This window comes from Corvus moneduloides, chromosome 2 (assembly GCF_009650955.1).
Source record: "Corvus moneduloides isolate bCorMon1 chromosome 2, bCorMon1.pri, whole genome shotgun sequence".
NCBI lineage: Eukaryota > Metazoa > Chordata > Aves > Passeriformes > Corvidae > Corvus > Corvus moneduloides.
In genome coordinates, this window is record NC_045477.1 from 81,515,937 (window position 1) to 81,541,646 (window position 25,710).

The 25,710-nt window shown below is 41.3% G+C and overlaps 1 protein-coding gene across 5 annotated transcripts in view; it reads left to right on the forward strand.

Moving 5' to 3' along the window:
* The first annotated feature begins 10,201 nt into the window (after positions 1 to 10,201).
* The window catches only part of FARP1 (FERM, ARH/RhoGEF and pleckstrin domain protein 1), a 205,426-nt gene continuing 189,917 nt past the window's right edge, over positions 10,202 to 25,710 (forward strand). The window contains exons 1-2 of one of the 5 annotated variants that reach the window (XM_032100080.1): positions 10,204 to 10,488; positions 11,578 to 11,669. The gene's annotated coding sequence lies outside the window, so the exon portion shown is untranslated. Of the gene's footprint in view, positions 10,489 to 11,577; positions 11,670 to 25,710 lie in introns of all 5 variants that reach the window. The other 4 variants (XM_032100083.1, XM_032100082.1, XM_032100078.1 and 1 more) reach the window with 4 other exon arrangements.

Genomic DNA, 25,710 nt, shown 5'->3' on the forward strand with positions numbered 1-25,710 from the left:
TGCAGTTTTTAATGTAATGTGTGCTGTTAACAAAATGCTGTTCCTTAATAACTGCAAGTCCTCTCTTGTGTCTGGTGGTGATAGGATTTGCTGTAAATTAATTAGAAGGTTTAATATTCAATTGATATACTGTCTTAAAAACCAATGCTAATCTTTCAACCAAAAAAAAAAAAAGCTTGGAATAAAATTCACATTTTGTATTCAGATCGGTGAGAAATAATGTAACACCGGATATTGAATCAGGGAAGTTAACCCTGCCTATATTACTTGAACTAAATTGTGCAACATCACCATTTTTAAATACCTGAGAATAAAATGGCAAGAGACATTTTTACTGTGAAGTTTTGTCTGTTTGAAAACAAATAAACCAAAAGAAACACCAACCCCCCCAAAATCGCCAATTTTTGTCAATAGTTAGTGTGAAGAAGTGTGTGAATGCAGTGGTTGTATTTCAGCTGTTCTGTGCTCCAGCTAAATCTTCTTCTGGCCAGTAGATGGAGATGATGCGATTGACTATCAGAAGACCATCTATATGTACTCGGGAATTTGCCACTTTACAGTCCCTGTTTTTTGGGAGGCTGTTTCTTAACAGGACCATTTTACATAGGCAGAGTATTTAACATCTGTTTACTGGAAACCTGTGCACAGAGCAGATAGTTTGCCTTGAGAACTGCCTATTACAACCCTACAGAAAGAAAACAGAGAGAAAGGGGAGTGTGAAATCAGTACAGGTTTATCCAGGTCTTCTCCCTATCCCTGTTTCTCCCATCCTTAGAGTGTGAATAAAGTACATGCCCATGGATAAATGCTTTCTTGTAAAATGAGGCAGCCCTAGCAACTTTCTCCTTGCAGCTACAAAGGCAAACTGTGTTTGGAACCTGCCACCTCTCCTCATCCTGTGGGTAAGGAGGAAATGAGTTTCATTTGGGATGCCTGTCAGTCTCTGGGAGCAAGTATATGAGCTCCTGAGGCTCTGCATTAACATCAACAAGTGTGGACTCCTGTCCTTAAAATGAGTAAAAGCTTAAAGACATAGCTGGAAGTGGCAGTGTGGTGAGAAAACACATTACAAGTGCAAAGCTAAAAAGAGTTAACTTGTAAAGAAGTTTTATTAAATTTTAAAAGAGAGGATCTTCATCTGCCCTTGTTGCTATTAAAATGCTGTCCCATGGTATTTATTATCACTGGGGGAAAACAAACAAACAAAAGACCTCCACAACCTAAACCTTCAAGTTGTTGGAATTGGACTCTTCTCATCATCCTTATTCCTGATCACCAAACTGAACTCTGTGTGGTTGCCCACTGTAACTTCTATATTCTAAATAAACATTTAGTGATATTTTACAACTCCTAATGTAAGTGCAGTAGACAGTTTTTGTCCTGCCTCATTTTTCAGCCGTTTGTAGTGTTTGGTTTGCTGGAACCTGAGTCCCTTGCTAGTCCTATAGAAAAGGTGTTCTGGTGTTCTTTGGTCTATTTTGTAGGTCAATTTTTCTTCTTTGACACAAGTGGTAGTGCTTTTTCTTTTGAAAAAAACAATGAAAATTCAAGCAACTTTTAAAATAAATAATTTCTTGATGACAAATCGCTTGGACTTTGTGTCTAAACTGTGAGACGTAGGCACCTGGATTATTATATCTTGCCCTTAAGTTGAATTACCATTTCCAACTTAAAAACCAAAAATAACAAAACCAAACCAAAAAAAAAAAATCACCACCATCACCAACAAAAAAAGCAAGCTTCTATCAAATCATCTTAAAAAAAGAATCATAATTAATTTTCCCCCAAATCCTACTTTTTTCTGGTACTACTGTAATTATGATGGAAGAGAATGATTGCTTTGCTTGGAAAAAGGGCAGCACTGAACGACTTTAGGCTGTTTTTTCCTGTAAGAATTCCTATTCCTTCCTAAGGAGGGAGTTAAGCAGCAGGTGCTGCAGTTGTCAGGGCTGTTCTGCATAAACATCTGTACACCTCTGCCTTGACTTCACATGCAGTCCTGATGGCAGTGCCAGGAACAGGATACAGCAGAACTGGAAGGGTTGAGAAAGAGGTGAGAAGTTTAAGGACTAGGCCATGCAGTGATCTGAGGTGAAACTAGAGAGGTTCAGGGCTTCAGACCGGAAAAAGGTGACAGCTCCAAGGGAAGCAGGACAGACAAAAGCAGGGGAGTAGGTGAATCAGGAACAATTCACTGTTTCTCATAAGACAAGACTGCCCAAATAAAGTATTAAATAGCATATTTTAAACCAACAAATTATTTTTTCATACACTGTAATTTCTAACGGAGGTGTCTGGAGGTCAAAAACAGATTATTAAAAACAATTATTCAAGGGTGTGTGAAGGGTTAATAAGCAAGGTGCTCCCGAGGAAACTACTTGCTCAAGAAGTCCATAAATCATCGGCTGTCAGAAGCTGGGAGAGTAGGTTAGGAAAAGGATCACTCTACCTTTGTCCCATTTGTTGTTTTCTTTCCCTAAAACTCCATTACTCCATCTTCTGTAAGACACCCAGTTCTCTGATCAGGCTTCACATGGCCCTTTGTACACATCCTTCTCTACAGCTCTCCTCACTTTTCCCTCACATATTTTGTTTATGCAGATCAAAACTCTCTATGTTTGCATGGGCTTTGGGAGATACAAATAATTCTTCACCCAGATCATACAGGATCAACTAGAGCAGGAATCACTTTGTATAAAACATACCTCAGTGCTAATATTCATGTAGACACTTGCTCTGGGGCCTGAGAAGGAAAGAAGTGTTTTCTTCCCTTGACACTGTTACATGTTACATGGATTCTAACTAAAAGACAAAAGAGAAATCTATAATCAAGTACAAACATAATAAAATTTCTATCCTTTATTCTCTGCACCATTTTGAAGGAGCTAATGGATTTTTTTTTGTATATTCAAATGTGGCAGATCTGAAATGCTAAATATTTGTATCTTACACAAAGGATCAAAGTGCAGTAGAAAGTAAGGCATGTGGTGAGACTCTCTGGCTTTCCCTAGTAGAAGACTAAACCATTTTAATATTTGGGCAGCTTTATGAGAACTGCAGCTCCTTTGTTACTGATCTGCCTCTTTAGGATGAGAGATGTCAGCAGGAAATAGGGATTAAGATTTCCTCTCCAGTGCCAGAGGGAGATATGGCACTGTACAGATGCGTGATACCCAATGTTGTTATCAACTGCAGAGAAAACGTGGACGGAACAAACTAAACAGGCAGAGGTGAAGCAGTTGGAAATATCAAAGAAAAGACTGCATTTCAGAATTTAAAAGCATGAGATAATAGGCAACTTTTTTTTTTTTTTTTTTTTTTTTTTTAATAAAGAACCAGTTAAATTTAGTATGGACTATTATTACAACTCCTGGTGCTTTAATACAGTTTCTGGGAACTATTCTGGTTAAGCCTGTCCCATTTCAACGGAGTGAATTCAATCCAATTCTATATTAAGCTTGTTTCCATTTTGAAATCTAGTATTTAAAATAAGTAAGGTTTCTTTTGGTTCACTTGCAACTACCAAATGGTCACTAGAGAAAACTAAGATATTTTTAAAGGACAATTGTATCCTGAATATTACTGATAAACCAGAAATGACTGCTTTCTGCATTTCATTGTCAGAGTAAACCGTGAATCTCATGTTTAACATATTTATGGAGTAGAAAATTGCACAATAAACTGGAATATTATGGAGCACCAAAATGCTGAGGGGAATGAGACATACACGGCATGCAGACCACTAACTGAGAAAACAGAAAAACATACTATTACTAGCACACATAAGGGAATTTTTTCTCTTAAGTAGAGTGGGAAAATTATCAAATTGGAAATAGTGGTAATGAATTTTGAATGATTATATTAGGTGGAAAAAAACAGGCATGGGAAAAACTCATACCCTCTTTGCCTGCAACCTGCATCTCAGAAAATTAAGGTGCTGTAAACAAAAACTGTTCCATGTCTGTCTTCAGCATCAGAATCTAGGAAACAGGACAGCACTTATTACTCGCGCTTAAAAGCTACAGGCAGAGCCCAAGTTGCTACAGACACGGAACAAGTTAAAGAGCATCTTTGACAGTGACAGACCAGCACTGGGAGGAACATGACCAGCAGTTCTGGGCATCTTTGTCAGCAAGTTGATGGGAGCTGATGGGAGAAAAAGTGTACACTTAATCTACCTGACCTTGCAGGAAAAATTTCCTTCTTGGTTTGAAAGGAGACTGTAGCAGAAAACAGACCATGTCATTGTTGATGATTTTTCTCATCAGTAAAATGGAAATGATGCTTCATATTTTTTCATCTAAATTCTACTTTCTAGAGCAGTTGTTTTGTTTACATTCATTGGAATATTATTTCTGAGAAAGAATAAAAAAAGATAATAAGCAGGAAAAATGCTTTTCAAGTCACTAATATTTTGATTTTATTAAAGGCAAATTATGCAGATCTTGCTAAGCTTTCTACAGTGAAATGTAATTTCTGTAAATTATTTAATGCTTTTCACTTCCAGAACAGAAAGTTTCACAGATCCCTTTTGAAGAAGGAATTTGCTGATTATGTTAAGCACAGATAGAAACAGATAGAAAATTGATGGTCTTGTTTCTCTTCATTCTGTTACGTTTTTCATGTGGGACACATAAAAATTACCACCCTGAGAAAACGGGGCTTCTGGTCTGACATTTAGGAAATGGGCTAATTTCAGAGGCTGCTTTCTGAAATAGCAAAATCATACGCTGAATTGATGTTTGCTTTGACAGGTTTTATAGTTGCTCCCCACAGCCAGATTTAGATGTTCTAAACATTAAAACAGGAGAATACAACAATGGAGAAGACAATGACTAAGCCACCTGTTGTAACCAGCCGCTGTAAAAATAAAACGTCTGTCAGCCAGCATGAAATTAGAAAGGACCCATGGGAGAGCCTGAATGCAACAGAGCGCCAGATAAGGCTCCCCCACCACTACTTTAAAGTGGGGATTATCCCAGAAGGATCTGTTCAAACACATTGATATGTTCCAGATGTATTCCCTTGCAGAAGGTCACAGCAAAAATATTGGCGGGGGGGTGTTGAGGAGAGCAAGAGATTTATTGTCTTCATGGGAATCTTTAGGTCTGATAATGCTAGAAGCCATGTTTAATGTTCTATATTGTTCTCATTTTCATATTTGCAAGGGGACTCTTTTCAGCTGTGTTTACTCATGATATAAATTCTAAAGGGCTGTAAAAATGGCTTTTTTTAAAATTTAAAAACATGCTTACTTTTATCAGTCCAGGTACTTAAAAGGTTCTTCTTCATCATAGAGTTAAATGGTTTCAAAATAGTTTAATAAATTTAGTTGCATTTTCCTCCTAGAAAGTATCACATTTCTTGTTTCTCTTTTGTTTGTTTCATTGTTTCTTTAAACAGATAAACAGTTTGCTCTGTCCAAAATAACAAAATGCAAGAGAATGAGCTATGGTGCTGGGAGTACTACTCTAGATTCTGAGTTCTAAGGACACGTTTCTATTTCAAACAACATATTTAATTTTCTTCTCCAAAGTAGCTTTGAAAGATTAACATGGCTGGTTGGATGTTTATATGAAATATTTTCAGCTCTGCTCATACTTTCTCTTTCCCTTATCACTTCTCTCTCCTCACCACGACAGAGTTTCTGATGGCAATACTGGTATAGAATACATATTTTGTCCTGATATTCAGCTTGCTTCTTCCCTTCTTTGGGAGAAAAGGTGAAAGTGGATTATAGGAGAGGAAGCCTGAATGTGAACAGCAAAAATATTTTTTTTAATTTAAGAAACCTGTGTTTTTATGTATTCTTCCTTGGTGTTTTTTTTTTTTTCTTGAACATTATGGTATTTGTTATTTTAAAAATGATGATTTTATTAATAATTATAATAAATTTTTATTTTCTCATTTACACTGCAGTAGGTGACAGTTTTGTCCATTAATGATATAATGTCAGTGTCATTTAAAAACAAACATTTTTTTTTCTACTTGGATATGCAGATGGGAAAAAGCAAGCATCAAAATAGTATAAGCCAATGCAACCTGTGTAGTTTTGAGGAGTATAAATTGTTCACAAATTTCAAAAGGATTTTTTAGCTCTGAAACTTCAGGGATGATTCCTCTATTAACTCTTGCACTGTTGATGATCTGAGCACTGATATGCAGCTAAAGTAACATGATTAATCTGAAACAGGCCAACACACTGAGCAACACAAGGTAAATGTGATGACATGTAACTGAGGTGATGTTGTGTGGTGATGGGCTGAGGCTGGGGAGAGGGGCCTGTTCCAACTGCTCGATGTGCAAAATTCTCTTTATATAAATTCTTAAGGACTTGGGAAACTTGCAAACACCATTAAAAGGCTCTCTCTTAATTCATGATATTATACCCTTTGAGCAGGCAGTAAACAAAATCTGTTAATTAGCTGGCTCTAAGTGTTTGAATGGCTTCTTTTCAATGGTTGAGTATTTCTTTCACATGGAAATCCTGAAACTTGAGAATAGAAATTCACTCCTTTGCCAGCTGGCTAAATACTTGGTTTTTTCTCAGAAGTAAAGACATGGTCTACTGCTAGTGTTATACACTGTTATGAAAACTGTAAATGACCACTGCCTCTAGCTGTAAGTTGAACATTGCCTTCCACTGTTGAAACAAGAAAGACACATTGCTTCAACATTAGTAATCTTAACAGAAGAGTCAGCTCTAATCTTAACAACTGATGACTCTAATAATATTTTGAGACAGCATGGACAAAAAACATATAGAAAGTCTTTGAAAGGTAGTGGGAATCCCAAATGCTACAAAATATGTAATAAAAATAATGGTGGAAGATGGATAGTTCTGTCATGTTCTTGCACTGAAATTAGTAAAAACTGATGAGTTAACACAAGTTAACATAAAGGCATATGAGAGCCTAAAAGTGACCAATCAAATGCCATAGGTTTGCAAGACAGAGCCCCAAACCACATTTATACAAGAGCACACTGATAAATCTAGCATGGAAGTATTTGCTGAAAGCAGCTTTGAAACAAAATTTCAGGCTCCAGGGAAAACATCCGTGGAATGTTTTATGGAAAAGAATTACTAAACTTCTCAAATACAGAGTTTTCAGTTTGGGCAGCATCTTAGCTTCTCACCTTAATGAAACATAGCAAACCATGACCTCAACACATATTGTAAAGTAGTTCACAAAACAGGCGTAGATTTTAAGGGCAGAAGGACCACCGAGGAATCCAGTATGACCTTAGTGTAAACCAGACCAAAGAACTTAATCCAAATACCTGGTGTTTGAGTCCAGTAATTTAGTTAGACAAAGCACACAGACAGGCAAGCAAGTTCTCCCATGGGAGGTGAAAATGGGAAATTGCAGGTACTCTGCCTTAACTGCCTGCGTGCACACAGTGCGCAGAACCTCACAACAAATAGGAGAAGGTGTCAATGAAAAAATAACTGCAAATCATCCCAGCATATGAGAGCTGTGGAAAAGGGAAGGCTTTCCAGAGATCTGTGTTTGTATTCTGTTGTAGCTGTTACTATCTCTTTCCTAAGGAGAAAAGGCAGAAGATGCAGAGGCACAGTCTCTCAAGATGACAGAACCCTTTAAACATACTTCTGTCCTTCCCTTCCTTTTCCTTGGGTTCTCCTTTATCTGGTAAAGGAGAAATTAATAATCTGAAATCCAGTTCCAGCTCCTCTCTTCTTTGTCAGTGGATGTAGACAAAGCTTATCTGTTTTCTTTCAGAAACATGAACTAATTAGAACAATTTTTCCAATTTCAGTGACTTTTCAAAAACAAAAGCCTTTTCTTTCAAATTCTCCTGTTTATTTGATGTACCAACAAATTCCACATCTTATTCAACAGGGAATAAATGTAACCCAGTGTACCACAGGAAACTACAGCAGCAGTGAGTGCTTTTCTCAGCTATCACATCAGACGAGTGCAAGATACTGCCATTTGCAATTTACAAGAGAGAAATCCGTTTTAGAGAAAAATTGCTGTCTTTTTAGATGTCAGTTCCTAGTTGTCATTGATGCCCTTCAGAAGAGCCAAGAACTGAAGGGTTAACTAAAACACATGCAAGCTCGTCCATGGCTCCTAGAGAAACGCCCAACACCTTACCCTCTGTAAGGTACAGCATTCAAGACAGTATTTCACTGTTGCTTTTTGGAGCTTGGGTAAGAAATGGTCAATAGCTGCAGGGCAACCTGTTACTTTTGTTCAGTGCTGAGAAATGTCACTCAAACTTGGAAGGCATTGAAGATGACATCATACATTTGATGTAGATTACAACAACTCTTTTGTTAGGTGTGAATGAGGCATTAGTGATCTGGAAGTGTAGATAAAAAGCACCAGGAAATTCTAAATGTTAAGTGCTGCCACTTAAGTAAGAGTTAAAGCGGCAGACTAAGTAAGTGTTTGGAAAAAGCCAATCTTTTTATTGTCAGTGTTTCTAACCACAGCTCCTATGGTCAGGCAGTTAGACCAGTTGGTCCTCATGGGTCCCTTCCAACTGAAATACGCTCTCCTCTTACTCTATTTCTATTCTATTTGCATTCTACGTTGTCAGAATGAGAATGTATTCTTTCTTCTGGATCCTCTGTGGAAGAAGTTTTGGGGGAAATAACAATAATTTGGTATTGACAGGCAAAGGCAGTTTCCAGCTTTTCAATCAGTAACGTACATATGTTTGATTAAGGTTTCAGGGTTGACTAGAGAAATTAAGTTCTCTTGATCTCAGGAGGTTCGATGGCATATGCACTGAGGTATCTGTAGTGAGTATATTTGTGCACAGAGAGACACTGCTGTTGACAGCAGAGGAATTTGTCTTTTGGAGATTAAGCAAGACCAAGGCTTGGACAAAAAAAATATATAGTTTGCACCTAATTTTTCTTTCCTCCTGTGATTAAAAACTACATATAGCTGGATGGTTCCTCAAATAGCCTTTAAATGCTAGTTGCTCAGAAGGATTACTTTACAAATACATACCTAGTTTACTGTTCACTCCTGGGTCACTGAGAGAACCTCAAAGACCTGAAGGGTCTTCCCTGCATCACTCGTTTGTGTGCACCATCAAGTCTCCTTCCTGGAAAAACATCGGGTAAAAGACCGAAGAAGGCTCAAAGAGATGCACGCCCTAACCCTTCAGGTATGCAAATGCAAGGAGGTGATTTAAGAGCTGCTGTATGCAGACAACTCTGCTGGCCCTAGGTGTGACAGACTTTTTGCTGTAACTCCACATCTTCTCTGAGGGAATGTAATCTCTGGAAGAGGCACGCACCCAGCCCTGCCCCTCTGCCTGCTCGGCTCTTTCTGCTGATGTACTGAAGACTGTTGTGAGAGACAACCTGAAGCCCGGATTGCTACTGCTGGTTAAACTTAACTAATCTGCGTTTGTCTAACGAGGGCGAAAATAGAGTTTATGACAAACTAGTAACCATAAATGTGAATACAGTACACACACACCCAGTCCTTTGGTTTCTCTGGCACCTCAGGCAAACACCTGGGACTATGATGTGTGTGGAGGGACGTCTCCGGGCACATGAAGCACCGCTCTGTTCCCTGAAGCCTCGCTCCTACAGCAGAAGAGCTGGGGTACCCATTAATGCACAGCCCCCTGAGGCAGTGTCCTGGTTCCTCCTGAAGGGGCCCGCCTACTTTCGCAGCCTCACAACTGCCGGCGAGCGATTCCGTCTCCAAGGAGGGGCGGCAGGGCGCAGCCCTGCTGCGGGGTGCCCCGCTGGCCGCCTACGCCCGATAGTCCCCAAAATCTACAGGAAAGGGCACGGACCCTGCGGGGCCTCCCGCTCCCCTCGCTCCGGGGCTGCAGCCGGGTTTAACCCTTTCCTTACACCGCGACCACCTGGGCGCTGTTCGTCCCTTCTGGTGCCCGGGAGGGGGAGGAGGTGGTAGAGGAGAATGGGGATATCTGGAGCCCCCGCGGCACCGCAGGGCGGTGGTCGCTGCGCCTCCGCCCCTCTCCGCCTCGGGCTGCCCGGGTACCACGGCCGGGGCGGACACCGCGCTCGCTGCGCCGCCGGCAGCGCTGATCCGAGCGGACGCCGCCGCCCGTGAACGCTGGAGGGGGCTCTCGGCCGCCTCCTCCCGCCGGCGGCTCCCCCTCCGGGAGGGGGCAGGGTTAGGGGAGGGAGGTGCAGCCGCGGCAGAGCGGCGGCGAGCGGCGTCCAGTTCCCGCTCCCCCGGTCCGCGGGCGGCAGCAGGACCGGCCCCTCCGCCGCCTGCCTCCCTTCTCCTCGGCGCCGGCCCGGTGGGCTCCCCCCGCTGCCAAGCTGGACATGGCGACCCTGCTCCTACGAGCCCCTCGCTGTCCTCCTCTCCCCGCCGTCGCCGCTCCTGCCGCCGCCTTCTCCTCCTCCTCCCCGCGGAGCTTTTAATGGCTCGGACCTCCGGCGGCCAAGCGCGACTGCCCCTGCACCAGCCGCAGCGAGGAGAGCCGGCGGGAGCCCGCGCCGCCCCAGCCCCGTGCACGGTAAGGGCGGCACGGCGAACAATGGGGCCGGGCGGGAGCGGCGGCGGGGGCGCCCGCCCCGCCGGGCACCGCGGCCGGGGCTGCGGGGCGGGCGGCGGGACCCGCCCGTGGGGCGGCCGGGGCGGGAGGCAGCCGGCGGCCCGGAGCGCCGCCCCCGGCACCGCCGCCCCCTCCCCGGGCGGTGACAGCCCGGCGGACACCCCGCTCGGCTCCGCGTAATCCCATTACCGCGGGTAATCCGCGGGCAGGCTCCGCGCAGAGCGGCGCCCGGACCGCCCGCCCTCCGCGTCCCTAGGCTACCGCAGCCGGGCGCAGTCCGGGTGGCAGCGCAGCTCCGTGCCTTTTGTTTCGCCCCGGGCTGGGACCCGGCCCCGGGTCCCGGCGGCGGGGCGGGAGCCCTGGAGGGACGTGCGGTGTCGGGCGGAGTTGTAGGGGCGGCCCGAGGAAAGGTTTAGCCCCGGCCGGCAGCCGGTGGGGAGGTGCCGCTCCGGGGGGCGTGCGAGGGCAGCGCCTCCCTCCTGCCTCGGTCCGGGACGGGACGGGCTCCCGCTCGTCCCCGGCTAGGGCCACCACCCCGGGTTTCCTGAGTGGCTGTAGCGACTGCAGCCGCCCGGTCCTCCCTCCCTCCCTCCTCCCTCACACCCAGGGGAAGGCAGAAGTGGCTCCAGCCTGGTGTATTCGACACCTCTGCCATCACCTTGCTTGTGTTCGAGCTGGAGAGTTCGCCAGTTTAAAACCGAATGTTGCCTTCTCTTCGTTATGATCAGCCTCAGACAGCCGGGAACCGCTGGGGAAAGTTTAGAGTAAACTGCAGTTTATTTCCAGAGCGGCAGCTCATGTGCAGTAGGCCTTAGCTTTTGTGATACGGCTGCTTTCTCTCTTTTTAAAGCAGGCGTAAACTCCGTGGAGTTGATTTAAAATTGCTGGATTTGCTTGACTGCCGGCATGAAATTACTGCGTAGCATATCTTTTTCGGTCGCAGCCTTCTTACTTGGGTTACCTTCAAAGAGATTTGTCCCTCGAGAGTGGAAAGGTGATTGCTCTAAAGGAACAGCATCGATCAGCTGTTGTGTTATTCATATCTCCCAGATACTTTTGACTCCTGCTCCATGCATTGCTTCCAATTCACAGCGGGCAGCTGATGTTGGAATCAAGCCAATAAAAATAAAATTCTGAAGGAGGTCAGTTAAGAAAAGCCCCAGAAGTTTTCTTGGAATTAAGACCTTTCTTTCCTCTCCTTCTGGATGTTTATGCGAGTATTGTGATACCTAGCTAATTGGTGGATCTGAGCATTTTAGAAATGATGCTGCTTGCCAAGAAAGTATGAAATCCTCCTAGCTTGTGCCTCACGTGTACGACCTGCCGGGGTCTCGAAACTCGGGTCTGGCTGACAGGCAGGACAGGACAAGACGGGAGCTGTGTGTGCTGTGCCCGCTGCGCTGCTCCCTGGGGCTCGTACTTACCCTGCCGGGCACATGATGTGCGCACGGGGTTCTTGGTGAGGCTGGGCAAGAGCTGGTCTTCCCCCTTTGCTCTGGCCTTCTCCAGTGTCAGAAGTGTCCTGACTCTTCAAAGGGTAAAAACTCAGCAAAGTGTGCTCAGCAAAGGGTAACAACTCTGTGGCTCAGGAATCCCGCCAAGCGTTTGTGCTTTCCAGTTCAGAACTTCATTCTCTTAGATATGGTTTTGCTCCAGGATTTGGCAGACTGTCTTTCCATTCCTTTGCAAGTAACAAAGATGAGGGGTTATATGTAATACATTGAATTACGATGGCTATTTTTGAAAGCTTAGACGTGGCTGTATCAGGCCAAACACGGTGCAAATTCTTTTATCCCCACGGAATTAAGCTCAAATGTAGAACTGTGGATCCCTGTGGAAGGGATAGTTGGCAATAGGGCCAACTTGTCATCATGGGAAGGGGATAGAAAGCTGTATTTCTCAGCTTGTTTTTTGCACTGTCTCGTACAGTCAATTAAATTGGTTTTTTTTTCTGCTGTCTATTTTTTGAACTAACCAAACACACTAGGAAAGTGGGCAGAATATTTGGCAAAGGGTAACGTGGAACTTCAGAATGTCAAAAGTTGATATGAGATTGAATGTGTAATAGCCAAGCTTGACTTTTATTTAATGGCTGGACTTGAAATTGGATTTTTTCCTTTTTTTTTTCCCAAGGTTGACACAGTTCATTAATCATTTTGTAATCAATATCTTTAAACATGCTACTTGTAACCAAACTTTTCGAAATAAAACTGTGGAAGGTAAATGACCTAAGGGGAAATGCCACTTAAAGGTGATGGTTAGAAAAAGGAAAGACTTGCCCCATGAGATGTATTTCTGAATTAAAATTCAGACAGAGAATTCTGAATTTATAGAGTTACTCTGTAAATTTTCCCAGCTGATGTTTAGATTAATTTAACTTAGTGAAAAATCTAAACTTCCACTTAAAAAATTCATATATGATGATAATTAGCAGCTCTTCTAAAAAAATATATATTAAAAAAATTTGACATTGATGAATATGAGGCTGCCAGTTCTGACAGATTTTTAGATTATGTATGCTTCTTGATGGAGCTATGCAAAAAAATGCTTCTCTGGTTTGAAATACCCTTACATTAAGTCTTTACTTGCTCTTGGGCATGCTTTTCTTAAAGGGATTGACTGCTGTGGAGGCACCCAAACTGGGATGTGTTAGGGCATGAACCTGGAGAAGGTGGTCCACAGGACTCTGCTGTTTTCATAGTGTTTGCAGGGACAAGTTGGTTGTTGGGCAGAGAAATCCCAGGGCTGACAGTGGGCTAAAGAATCAAGCGCTCATCGCCAGCTGGGTGCGTCCCCTCAGGTTTTACAGGTGGAAAACTGTGTGTTGGCTGTTCCCTGCTTGTCAGTGGTTGTCGTCCCTCTTTCCTGAGACTGGAATTTGAAGTGCAGGTCAGTGCTCTGACCTTGTCCTCCCCTCTGCTCCATTTGGGGAAACTCAGATCTGCATCTTGCTGACTGCAGTGGGGATCTGGATCCAGAACTTCCAGAGGATTGACTCAATTCACCTTTTAAGCTTACATTCATATTTAGGAAGTATTTTTTGTAACTGTAGGATTATATCCCTAAATGAAGCTCTTAGTGGATGTTTTCAGCAGTTAAACCTCTGTGTTATTAATCTTGGTTGAATTCTAGTGCTGAATCAATGTATTAGCATTGTACTTTCCGTGCTGTGCTGTTAGTGTTAGGGATTAAACTTACTGGGTTTGGTTTCTGGTTTGATTTTATTCCCCCAACTGTTTTTTCATGGTTCTTGTCTGTGCCAGTGCCCTTATTGTATATTGTCTTTTTTAGAAAAGCATTATAAAAATGCTGTTTATTGAATTTGGGTCCACCAACTTGTTCTGCTTTTTCTGTTTCTTCTTTTAGAAATTGGCATGTTTATCTTAAAAGGCCCTTACAAGGCTCAATTTCATGACTTTGAAAGGTTGCAGTTTGTGTATTTTCTTTCTTTATTTTTTTCCTTTTTTTTGGTGTATTTTTCTGACTGGCTGAGTAGATGGTGAAGTTTCTAGTTTACAGATGGACTGCTGAACTCAGGAGAGTTAAAGGAACAGCTTGTTTTTCTGTTTGTAAAGGCACAGAAGACTAATTACAGAGGTATAAAAGGTCATCAGGCTCAAGTCAGCTCTGAATTTGTGCAAAATGTCAGTACATTTGGCCTGCAGAAATGTAGTCAAATCAGACAATTAGGTCAGTCTTTGTGGGTTGTGGGCACTATCTTGTTTGTCATCAGTTGCAGCATGATGAGCTTTCTGACCTTGTCTGTAATGAAGTAGACTTGATTAAATATTATGAGAAAGGAAAATATGATATGCCTTTTGGGGGATTTGAGAAGCAGGGATGATCCTTTGCAACTACATTTCTTTTTTCTTTATTCTGGAAATACAAATGGAGGAAATTGTTCCTAATGTTTGGTTGTCAAAAAGGACTTAAAAAAAAAGAATGGTGTCTCTGTTAGCTGGTACTCACATAAAATGAAGCTTTGTTGGTGAAGTTCAAGAAGGTGCTAAAGTTCTGTTTTCTGTTGACCTCGTGTGGGAACTGATTTTTGTAGTGTGCCCTTCAGTGTTACGCAGTAAAGTCTGTACAGCAAAAGCTGGTTTTGTGTTACTGTATAATACGGAGAAAAGAACTTTCTCAAGCCATGAAATCTGGATGCTGAGGCTTACAGGAGAAGATTTTTTTGTACAATACACATTTGTTACTAGGCATGAGGAAAACTGGGGGGTTGGGTGATATTTTGGTGTAAGGCAGGGATGGTGTTTGCAGACAATGTTTTCTTTCCCAGGTTATAAATCAGGTGTAGTGGTAAAAGTCCACTGGAAGGAGGTGGGAGGCTGTGTCGCTGAGACACTGCTTCCCTTACTGGTGATGCCTACGCTCTGCTCTGGTGTGTACCATTAAAATCAGGTTTTTGGCTACCTTTGCATCAGTGCTGGAGGCTGCTGACCCATGGCACAAGATTTATCAAATGAGTAGCAATGTTAACAATTACTTCAATCCCCATTTCCTTCCAAATATGCTGTCTTGGGGTGGGGGAAAAGTAATGGTTTGGACCTTGCAGGGTGACTGAATTTGCCATAATGGAAGTATGTTAAGAAACTATTATGCTCCCATTTGACATGTGATCCTGCTGTCTTGTAAGGCTCTCTAAATTGCTGTTTCAAATTCTCACCCTCATTAGGGGTAACACAGAAGTGAAAAGGCCAAGCTGTGCGACCAAAGGGGACCTTCCCCATCTCCCCTAGGCATAGGAGCTTTCTTCAGAGCATCTATTTCTATAACACAAGGCATTTACGTGTATAATACACAAAGTATTACAGAAATTCAGCAACAGATGATGTGTCACATGGACAGTTTTATCTGAGGAAAAGCTGTGACTTTCTGAACAGAGATAGCAGATCAAGCCATCCTTGTTTGAAACAACTGTGTCTGAGTGCAGGCACTGTGCTCTGTATACAGAGGGAATATGGGATCGCTGCCTCAGGGACAAGCTACTTGGGCATCTGGGTTGTCTCACACAAAACACTGATAGGGAAGAGCACACATTTTTGTAGGTCAGAAGATGACTTACTGGTAAACTGGAAACCCTAGCAGTAACAGGAGGGAGTTGGTATTGTTGGACGCTTCCTTTTCTGAGCTGGGGCTGCTGTTTCTGGTGGCCACCACTGGCCTGCCTTTCTGTGTCTTTCACGCCTGATTATTGCAGTCCCAGTAGTTTGATCGCTGGTCACTAATAATACTGACGACTGTGTCTCCTTAATCAAGGGCCCTTATTTTCTGTCACCTGCACCACAGGCATGGGTCAAGAAGACACTTGTCAGTGTATTGCAATAGCACAAAGGGTCTATCTGCTCAGTAACCCGAGTGCGTTTAATTGGCTCTTTCTGCGCCACATCAGGCATTTTTCTGTTGGTTATGCTCTTTCAAGTAATTTATTTCTGTGCCTGGATTAAGAACTTGACCTGCAGATGTTATGCATTCACTCCTTCAATCTCTGAGTGTTATTTTTGGACGAGTCCCAGCCTCTGTCTCTCCACTGAACAATACCAAAGGTGTTCCACGGGGACCTTTGCTAGCCCAGCAATGGAGCACTGGCAGGCTGCTCATTAGTCTTTTATGTCTCTCCTTATCAGTTTTACTGAGAAACTCCCTATCGCTTTGGTTGCACATGTTAGAATAATTAGGCTTCCTGTTCAGCAGGTTTATGTGGCATTGATTTTGGCCTGAAAGTTTAGGGGAGGGGAAGGATACCATCAAATTGTATGAAATGGCAAGTATGTCTTCCGTAGTTGCCTTTTTCCATTGTGAGTTGGGTTTAAAACATACTCTTGCACAAAAAGAGGCAGAAATCCCAAGCAGACTTTAATGCTACTTAAAAAGGAGGTGTTCTCCCTTGCATTAATAAATAAGTGAACATAAATCTTAAATTTCTAAGAGGAAAAGAGGATGTGATGGTATCACTGTTCAGTTGGAAGAGGGCTTCACATAATTCAGAGACTCTGGGATCACAGCAGGTATCAGACAGACTTGGAGCATTTCCCTGGCTACCCTTGTCTTCCTACGATTATGGCAAGGGAGGATGGGATGTTGTTTGGAGATTAAGTATTTTTTTTTCTGTCCATCTCTCTCGTATTTCCAGTTATTCTGGAGTTTGCTGCTGCTTGTGGCTTACCATCAAAGTGAACTTAATTTGATTTGGTTTTATTTTGTTAATTCTCTTCAGTCTTATGATTGCAATAACAGTGATTACAACTGAGAAGTCTCTGGCCAGCTATTGCTGTGGTGTATAATAGCAGTGTCTTTTTCAGATTAAGAAAAAGTAGGATTTGTTTAGTTTGTCCCGCCTGAGGTTCTTTTCTCAAACATCCAGGCTAAAAAGGAAGGTAAAGCTCTTGTAAAAGTAAGAATCTGCAGAAATGGTGTTGTTTTTTTATTTATTTTTTCTCAAGAGTTTCCTATTCTCCAGGAAATTGTTAGTATTCAGGCTCTTAAAAATACAGAAAATACTAAAGGGAGAAATGGGAAGGGGGTATTCAGTTGCTGTACCTTTAGAGAACGAAGAGTGTATATAATTTTATCAACCAAATAGTCTCAGTGCATTTCAGAAGTTAAACTTTGTGTGAATCTGTTAAATTAGCCTCCTTGGCTAATTTTCAGTCTTCTTCAATTTAAGGACCTCAGCTCCTATCTTATCGTGGTGCGAATTCCTCCTGAAAATCTCTGTTTTACGTTGTGTTTGTAAGACCTAAAGCCATTGTGTTTGCCTTTAACACACTAAACATTCAGTAGTGCTTTTTAAACAGGGGCGTTAGTTTGTACATGTGGGAAGATGAGCTGTATGGTTATGCCATTGTAACCTGTGTTGTTCATTAGCCATTTTGGCTGAATTGATTGTTGTAATGTGGAAAATAACGTTGTTTACTGTTTTGGTGCAGAGTGCCATTTTTCCCTCCTGTGTCCTTCAAAATATTGAGCATAATTTTCAGTACTATGAAAGAGAAAATTCTAGAAACCATTAAAAGAACCATAAAGTGAGCAAAAAGGAAGGTATACCTACAATGTGTGGTCAATAAATACTGAACTTGAAGCTAGCAGGAAATACCCTCAAAATGCCTCAATATAATAAATAAATAAAAGAAGGACAAAGCAGATGGTGTGATAGTATTGCAGGGGAGAGAAGGGCAAGTTGACTCTACCATTTGAATGTAAAAATGGTTTTAGAAGGCATTCTAATTAAGTGCTGCTCACAGCTCTGCTTTTAATAGTAATATTTGAATATTGGGATAAGTCACAAATGGCACAATTCCAACGGTGTAGGATCCATTTGATTAAAACATGTGAGTCGGAAGTGAACCTCTAAGAGAAGAATTTCTAGACAGACCTGTGGGAGAGGAAAAGCTGTTGGTGGTAACTTTATGGGGCAGGCTTTTCCATCTCAATATTTTTTTTCATGTTATTTACAATTAAGGCTTGAACAGTAGTGCTGCACCGTTTTTTCTGAGTGTTCTCTGTCTGCACCTCAATAAACTGGTAGGCAACTTCAGCCATGCTAGGCAAACAATGAAGCTTAATTAAAAACTAAGTGGTGGATAGAGGAGAGACTCAAATCACTGCAGCTGTTGCTGGAGGTCATCTGCGTTGCCCTCAGCTGTTCTGCGGCACGAGTGTGGCTGGGGGGTCACACAGGTACTACTCGGAGCAAATGCAGCCTCCTGCCATCTAATTAGCAGGGAGCAAACAGGACAGTGTCAGGAGGGGGGTTGGGCAGTCCAGCAGGTACCCACACGTACCCACGGAGGGTATGTGGTGGAGCCAGCCGTGCAGCCGCTGAGGGAAGAGTGTTGCTTGGGTAGAAACCAATTTTTGATTGGTCACCACAAGTGAGCACTTTTACATGGTGGCTCTCTGGGGGGAAGGAAATAAATGTGGCAGTAATGAAGACTGTTCAGAAAGTGAAATTTATATCAGAAACCTTGCCCATATTGACAGCAAGTGCAATTTCCCACAGTTATCTGGGAATGCCTCCTGGAGCCGTGAAATAGTGTGTCTTTATCTAATGAGGTACCGAAGTGATGATGCAAGAGCCAGGATGTCTGCATGATTTTTGACTCCAGCTGTCCAGCTTTTTAAGTGCAAATCAAGAACTGTTTCAGATTCTGAACCAAGAAATTATCCATTGGGCAATGCCCTGGACTCAAACATTTCTCCCTTAATTTTGTGTGCAGTGTCTGCACACTGAGGCACCAGAGGAATCACTGGAGCAGTTTCTAGTTGTAATAACGCTTCAAGGATCATTTGAAGCAATGGACAAGCAAATAACACTTGATGGTAGCTCTCTGCTTCAGAAAGCCCAACACAGGGAAGCCATTCCTGTCTTCTTGAATGAAGAGAAAGTACGTGATGGAGGTGAGCTAGGGACTAATAGCAGCATGCTGCAAGTGTATGACTGAAAAATTCGATCATCATTGTGATGGAGTAGAGTGTGTGTATGTTTTTCTACATCTGACGAGAAGAGGGAGCTCAGAAGAATTTATTTTTCTGGAACCAGGATATGTAGACTTTTCATTTTCTCTGCTTTAAAAAAACCCTATAAGTAACAGAACTACATTTTTCCCTTCCTGTGTCATGTAAAGAAAATAACTGCGAGAGCTAGGTATGCTTCTTCATCCTTGTATTTGAATTCTGTGCAAGATCAGTGTGATATGAGGATATTTATAGCTGCAGGTTGAAATAATGCCTGTCCTTCAACAAAGCTCAAAAAATTTTAATTCTGTTGTAAACATAATTCAATAGAAAAAGTCCTGAGGAAGGGTCTGTATTGTACTTTTCTGCCTGCTTTTGTCAAAACAAAATATCTCTTCTAACCTGAACAAAGTTATCTCTTAAAAGCGCCCCAGGATTGGAACTGAGGCTTGGATGTATGCCATGAAGGGAAAATGGTAGCTATACATCTAAAAAATGTCTACAGAAAAATGTAAAATGTGTCTAGAGGTTTTAAAGCCTTGTATCTGTGGCAGTTTTGGGCTAACCTCAGGGGAGAAAGAATTTCAGAAAAAAGGTGATCTGAGAATGGTTCCAGCTTAAGGAAAATGTGATTTGGAGACATGGAAGAGAAAACTAATCAGAGTAATAGCTCTAGCTCTTATAAGGAGACTGAGTCTATTCATGAAATTAACATCTGAAAATTAATTATAAAACCAACCTAGTAAGATATCTATAGATCTATATATCTGTATATCTGTATATCTGTATATCTATATATCTGTATCTATCTCAGGACCTAAGAAGATGTTTTAAAATCTGCAGGTAACTCCAGGATTTTTCTCCAGAGGAGTTTCCAGGAGTGGAATAAGAATATCTGCTTTTGTTTTCTCATGGAATATTTGTATCACAGTAAACAAACCCACTTCACTTGTGTGCATATGTTTCCTGCTGCAATCAAGTGACAGTTTGGCTCAACTCAGAAAAGGCTGAAATGCCTGAGAGCTGGATTATACTGAATTAGCTGGGTAAAAGTTTCCTAGAGTCTTTTGACAGTGTCTGACTTCTGTGAAATAAAATATGCCTCAGCAATTTCTGGTTTGTATGTATGTATGTATGTTAACCAGTGAGTGACTTTATTCTAAGCATTATCTTGCTTGTTTATGGCAAACCCTGGAATAGCCTCTTCTTTTCACTAAACTTCCAGGTTAAATTTAATTGGAATTTTGTCAGGAGGACAAGCTAGTCTGGTTGCTTTTGAATGTGCTTAAAGAAAGTTTCATAACTCCTTCTTTGGTATTCCTCCAGTAAGGCCTGATCCTTTTTTTATCTACAAAGTTTAAAGCTTGAGGGAACAATAAAGACTCAAATCAATTGGAAGTAATTGCAACTAGGTCATCAGCATAGTTTTAATTTACAGTGTTTATTTAGTGTTCTCCTGTTGAGGAAGTTTAATCAAATTGCTTGTGCTCTAGAGGACTGCAGGGAGCAATAGCAACGGCCCAGGTCCTTGTTTTGATGGCTCTATCATATATATCTATATCTATATATGTATACACACACATATGTGTATTTGTGTTTGAGAAACAAAGATTTTTAATATCTGGTGCAGTGGCTGGAGTGGTTCCTCTGTAGCTGAGCATGTGGATACAGGGGTCCCACTTGGCTGTGTGCTTTCCCAGTGGTGCCAGTCTTGTTTTCCGTAGATGCTCTTAAAACACCAAGAGAGAGGAGCTCTGGTTTTAAATTAAAGTCGCACAACAATGTAGGTGAAAAGAGTACTTTAAATACAGTGAATGAGATTGTGTTAGTAGCACGTCTCTGCTATTTTGGAATAGACTTTGGAAGAGCTTTTAGAAGCTCTTGGCTCTGTGTTTATTGTTCGTATTTCTTGTTTAATTGTGCTGTGTGCTCATCTGCCCACCTTGAGGGCTGTGGTGTGCCTGGTGCAATATTTCAGTGTGCAGGGCTAGAATCAGTAACCCTCGCATTAGAGAGCATCTGTGCTATGGGACAGCTTCAGACTGTTTTCTTCAGAGAATGACGTGTGATGGGGACAATTGAAAAGCAAAAGTCTTGACCTTTGAACCCATGGAATGTCATGGGGGATTATCCTTACCCAGTATGCAATTAGTTAATGTTAGAGGGAAAAACAGTAACCCATTTCTTTGTGCCAGTTCCTTTCGGCCACCCTTTATTTCCCCTTCTTCCCCCTTCATGAAATTCCCATATGCATAGACTCTTAGTGTTTTAGCAGTATTTATGGGATTTTTTTTCTGATTGATTAATAAGGCTGAATTTCAGGGTAAAAGAAAAGCATGATGTAAACTGAGGTTCTGTGATTCGGTTTCTGTTTCTCATGTGTGCTGCTGTTGGCATGCCTGGGAAGAACAATTTCTCTTGTCTTAGTTTTAACAGCAGTTTATTAAAAAAAACCCAGCCAAAACCAACCATACTGTTGCCTTTGCAAGGCTGATTAGGGAAATGTATTTCATCACTAGAAATGAATGAATCTATGGCTTTTCTACTATAAATAGAGGGAGAAGAGTCTGCCATCTGAATAATTCCTTTAGTGAAGGTGGGATGTTACTGATGCTACTTTTTTCAGGTTTTCAGGTAGTAAGGATTATTTGGTATTCTCCAAACCTGGCTATATTGATTATTTATTCAGCATTTACTTGTTTTCCTTCTTAAATTCTATCCATGTTTTTTATTTCTCCTTTTTTTAAATGCAGTTACTATCTGTGATGGCATTCCATCATATTTATCCATAATATCTATTAATTTTCCCGTTTTTTGTTTTTCTCTTTTTGCTGTTCTGTGAGTTCTTTTACTCAGAGTTTGAATTAAAATGCAGGAGACCGAGAATTCTTGTTCGGACGTAGTTGTTTATTATATCTCATCTACAATACAGCTGCACGGGATGTGCCTCCAAGGTAACAGGGTGGAAAATGGCTGTGAGTTCTGACTTCCAAGGCTTGTTAAAGTCTAAATTAACCAATTATGAAACACCGAGTAACTTGGTTTTACTTACAACCCAGTTGCTAACTTTTCATGTCCTGCAATGTGGGACTTTTGACCCAATGGCAGAAATCCTAGATTTGTGAAGAAGAAGGAGAAGGACAAAGAAGAATATCCACACCCCAAATCCTCCATATTGTAACCTATTATTACCTCTATTCCCTAAACCTAATTTTCTACATCTCTACATATTCCACCCAATGATAGAAGTTTTAATTACACAGCAACAACCTCAGTGTTACCACACAATTTAGGAAGCTTTTCCCAGGGTTTTGGATCGATTACAGTGTGTTTCTGAGGATCACTGCCTCTCAGCACTGACAGGCTGAAATTCTCAGAACCCAGGGTTCCAACAAATATCCATAGTATTCATCTTTTCCATTGATAAGGTAAATGTAATAGAAGGACACACCATGTATGTTTTTTAAGTTCCATTTAGTTTATAGCCAAAACTACTTCTGGGATAGAGTCCTGGAACTTGTTAGCTGTTTGTATCTTCAACAAAAGTGTAAGTATGTAAGTTTTGATAATAATCTTTTTCCATTAGTCCTACAGCTTTCTTAACAGTAAGGAAGGAATGCACATCCTTGGAGGCTCATCTGGCATTTTGATAGCCCAATAAAACTTCAGTTTTTTTGGCATGAAGCCTTTAAATGTAACAGATCTTGTATATGATTGGTATGATTTAGACTGCATATGGCAAGCCCAGATTTGGACAGTTATCTTAATGGATGTTTTAAAGGCTTTTTTTTCTCCCCTGTGGCTGAATACAGTCAGTTAAAAATGTTCTTTGTGATCATCACAAGATTCCAGTTTAATTATTTAAAAAAATTGTGTTCTTTGTTATGTAAGGTCTACATACACTCTGTTCTGTATGTATGATAAAAAAATGCAGTGATTTTGAAACAGTTATCAACTATTAAAAGTATATGACTGTTAATGATCTGATTTATTTAGATATATATATATTGTTCAGTAGTTTTTTCCATAGAGAGAAATAGTCTCTTTTTTTTTTTCCCCATGGATTTACAATTCAGTATCTTTTTCTGTCATGTAACATATGAGACACTTTGATCAGTAAACACTTACCTTTTACTCTATAATGGACAGTCCCTTACATTCTGAATGGTAATTACCCTTGATATTACCTGCTTAATTTTTTTCAGTGATTTGTAGGATGAGCTTCCTGTTGTTTCCATTGCCTGCAGAGATGTACTTTCAGTGACTGACTACAGGACAAGTTTTAGGTAACTACAGGCTTGAGCCAGTGTTAGCAAGGATCTCGGCAATGGGATTTTCTGTATCCATAATCTAGTTCAAGGGTGCTCCCTATAAGGACTCAAATTTTTGTTCAGGCATCTTTCAAATGTCTGAAATACCACTACTTCTATTAAAAGGAAAAGAAGAATCTACTTCATAGTTATGATCTTACTGTTGAGGATCTTTCCTGCTGGTAAACTGGACAGTTTAAAACTGCTCCAGTTCTTCCTAAATCTTTAAACTTCCCATTCGACTTGCAGACCACATCCCTTACATGCTCCCACACTTCATTAATCTGCAGATAGTTTGCTCCCTTGCTGCTCAGCTGTGTCAGTCTCCTCTGTTCCTTGGGAAGCTTTTTCTCTGCCCTGGGTTGTCCATTTCTAGAACACGGAGTTGTTACCTGTGGGACAGAGCACTTCAGGAGGACTCACAGTGTAGGAGTTTGTCTTCCTGGCAGCTGGCTTTCCAGAAAGATCATGAGTAACCTACTTACTGGACCACTGGCATTAGATCTGTCAGTCTCTCTTCTGAAATTTAATAATTTTTATCTAACTGCTGTCTTCCATCATACAGGAATTATTAAATTCATTTGTTTTCTTGAAGTGTAATTACTCATTATTTTTATGCTGAGCTGAAGCAGTTCATGATTAATAACCTCAAGGTTCCCTTTTGTTGCCATATGCTTAGTCATTTTATCTGTGCTAGGAAGGCATGATGACCTATTTTGGTTAGTATGTCTGGCTTTTGAGCTGCAGGAGGATAGCAGGAGCATATCTTGGAATTTCTTGGGTATGCCAGAGACAAAATAGAGGATTAAAATACCAAAAATGTTAGTTGAGCATGGATTCTGTTTTGTAAGATTGTTAGAGGCCTGTTAGGCTACGAAAGCTTTAAAGTGTCACCCTTGTTTTTAAAAACTGTATTTAATAAGGAGTTCATTACTTCAGATCATTCTAAGTCCCTTGAAGCAAGCCTGACTTTACTACAGGAATTCAGTAAGGTGTCACTGTTCCTTATATCCATTAACAGAGGTTCTCTGCTTCCTGGTGTTACTGAGAGAGCCACTGATTTTTTTTTTTTTTTATTAAATGAATGCAATGTTGAAGGCTCCTTACTGAATGAATTCATTAAGAGAGCTGCCTAAAGGGTATCTTATTTTTGCAGAACATGCAAAAAGTCAGAGTCACTTTGCAAGCTGAGGGCTGTGGTAACATACTATTTATTTCCCTTAAAGCAATATTGCGTTTGGCTGCTTTGCTGGTTCTTCATGCTTAGAACTTACTAACTGGGGGGAAAAGACTTTAAAAGGATTGAATATTCATAAGCATGCTTTTTTTTTCCCCATTACATTGTCTTCCATTAAAAAAAAAAAAATCCTATTTTTTTTCCTTAACTTACAAGACCTAGTGGTTTCATAGGTAGTTGTTTGTTATCCATTTCCTCATCTTATGCACTTTAGAGAGATGAGAACAGAGCCATAAGCCTCCTAAATCATACACATAGTATTCCCTAACTGACTACTAACTAGTCCTAGTAATTGCAAGACTCACACTTCATTGTAAGAAGGACGAAAATGTCAAGTTTGTGACTGTGTGCCTGCTTTGTTTAGTAGCAACCTTAGTGCTTTTTCTCGAAGTTTCTTTGAAAATTGACTTGGTGAACAAAGAAGTGTAATTCACTTAAAGGCTGAACTTTGTGAGGCAATGAAACAGGAAAAACTGTATGAGTTTGGTAAATGGGGATGAAACCCAGGATCCATCAGAGCAAGCCCAGGAGAAAATGTGGGTGATGAAACTGCAGGGTTTGGCCTTGAACACAGCTGATAACTGAAGGGCAGGAGCAGTTTATCTGCCATCCATGGGATGCTCCTGCTGACCTTGCTACCTTCCATATGCTGAGAGTAGTGTGGTTTTCCTAAGCATGCCAGAGGTGATCCAGGGAAATCTTTCTGTGAGAAGGGGAGAATTAGAGCTTGTGAGACACCAGCACATAGTGTTCATGTGGCATTTTTCTTTACATTTTTATTTCTTGCCTATATCTATCATCCCTTACTGCAAAGATGAAGTGTGTTGATAGTTTTTCAGTACTGTTGTACAGTTATTGAGCAAAAGGAGTTCTAGTCCTGTAATCTCGTAGTGCCGAGTAGAGCTTACCAAAATCATTGCAAGGCTAGAGAACAGTCTGGTTTGTATTAAGTGTCTATTTTAATAGAGTGAGGTCTTCAGGTCCTTTCTGGTGTGGACCTTTTATGCTACATATGAGCTGCTGTGTGCAGCTTGGCTGCTTGCACACCTTCCAGGGATTTCTCACGCCTCCCCTGAGGAGTCAACCTGAACTGGTCAGTTCAGACTTGCGGCTGGTACCACAGTCATTGTTTCCTTTTTGGTACCGTTCCATAAGTACTTGAAAAATTGA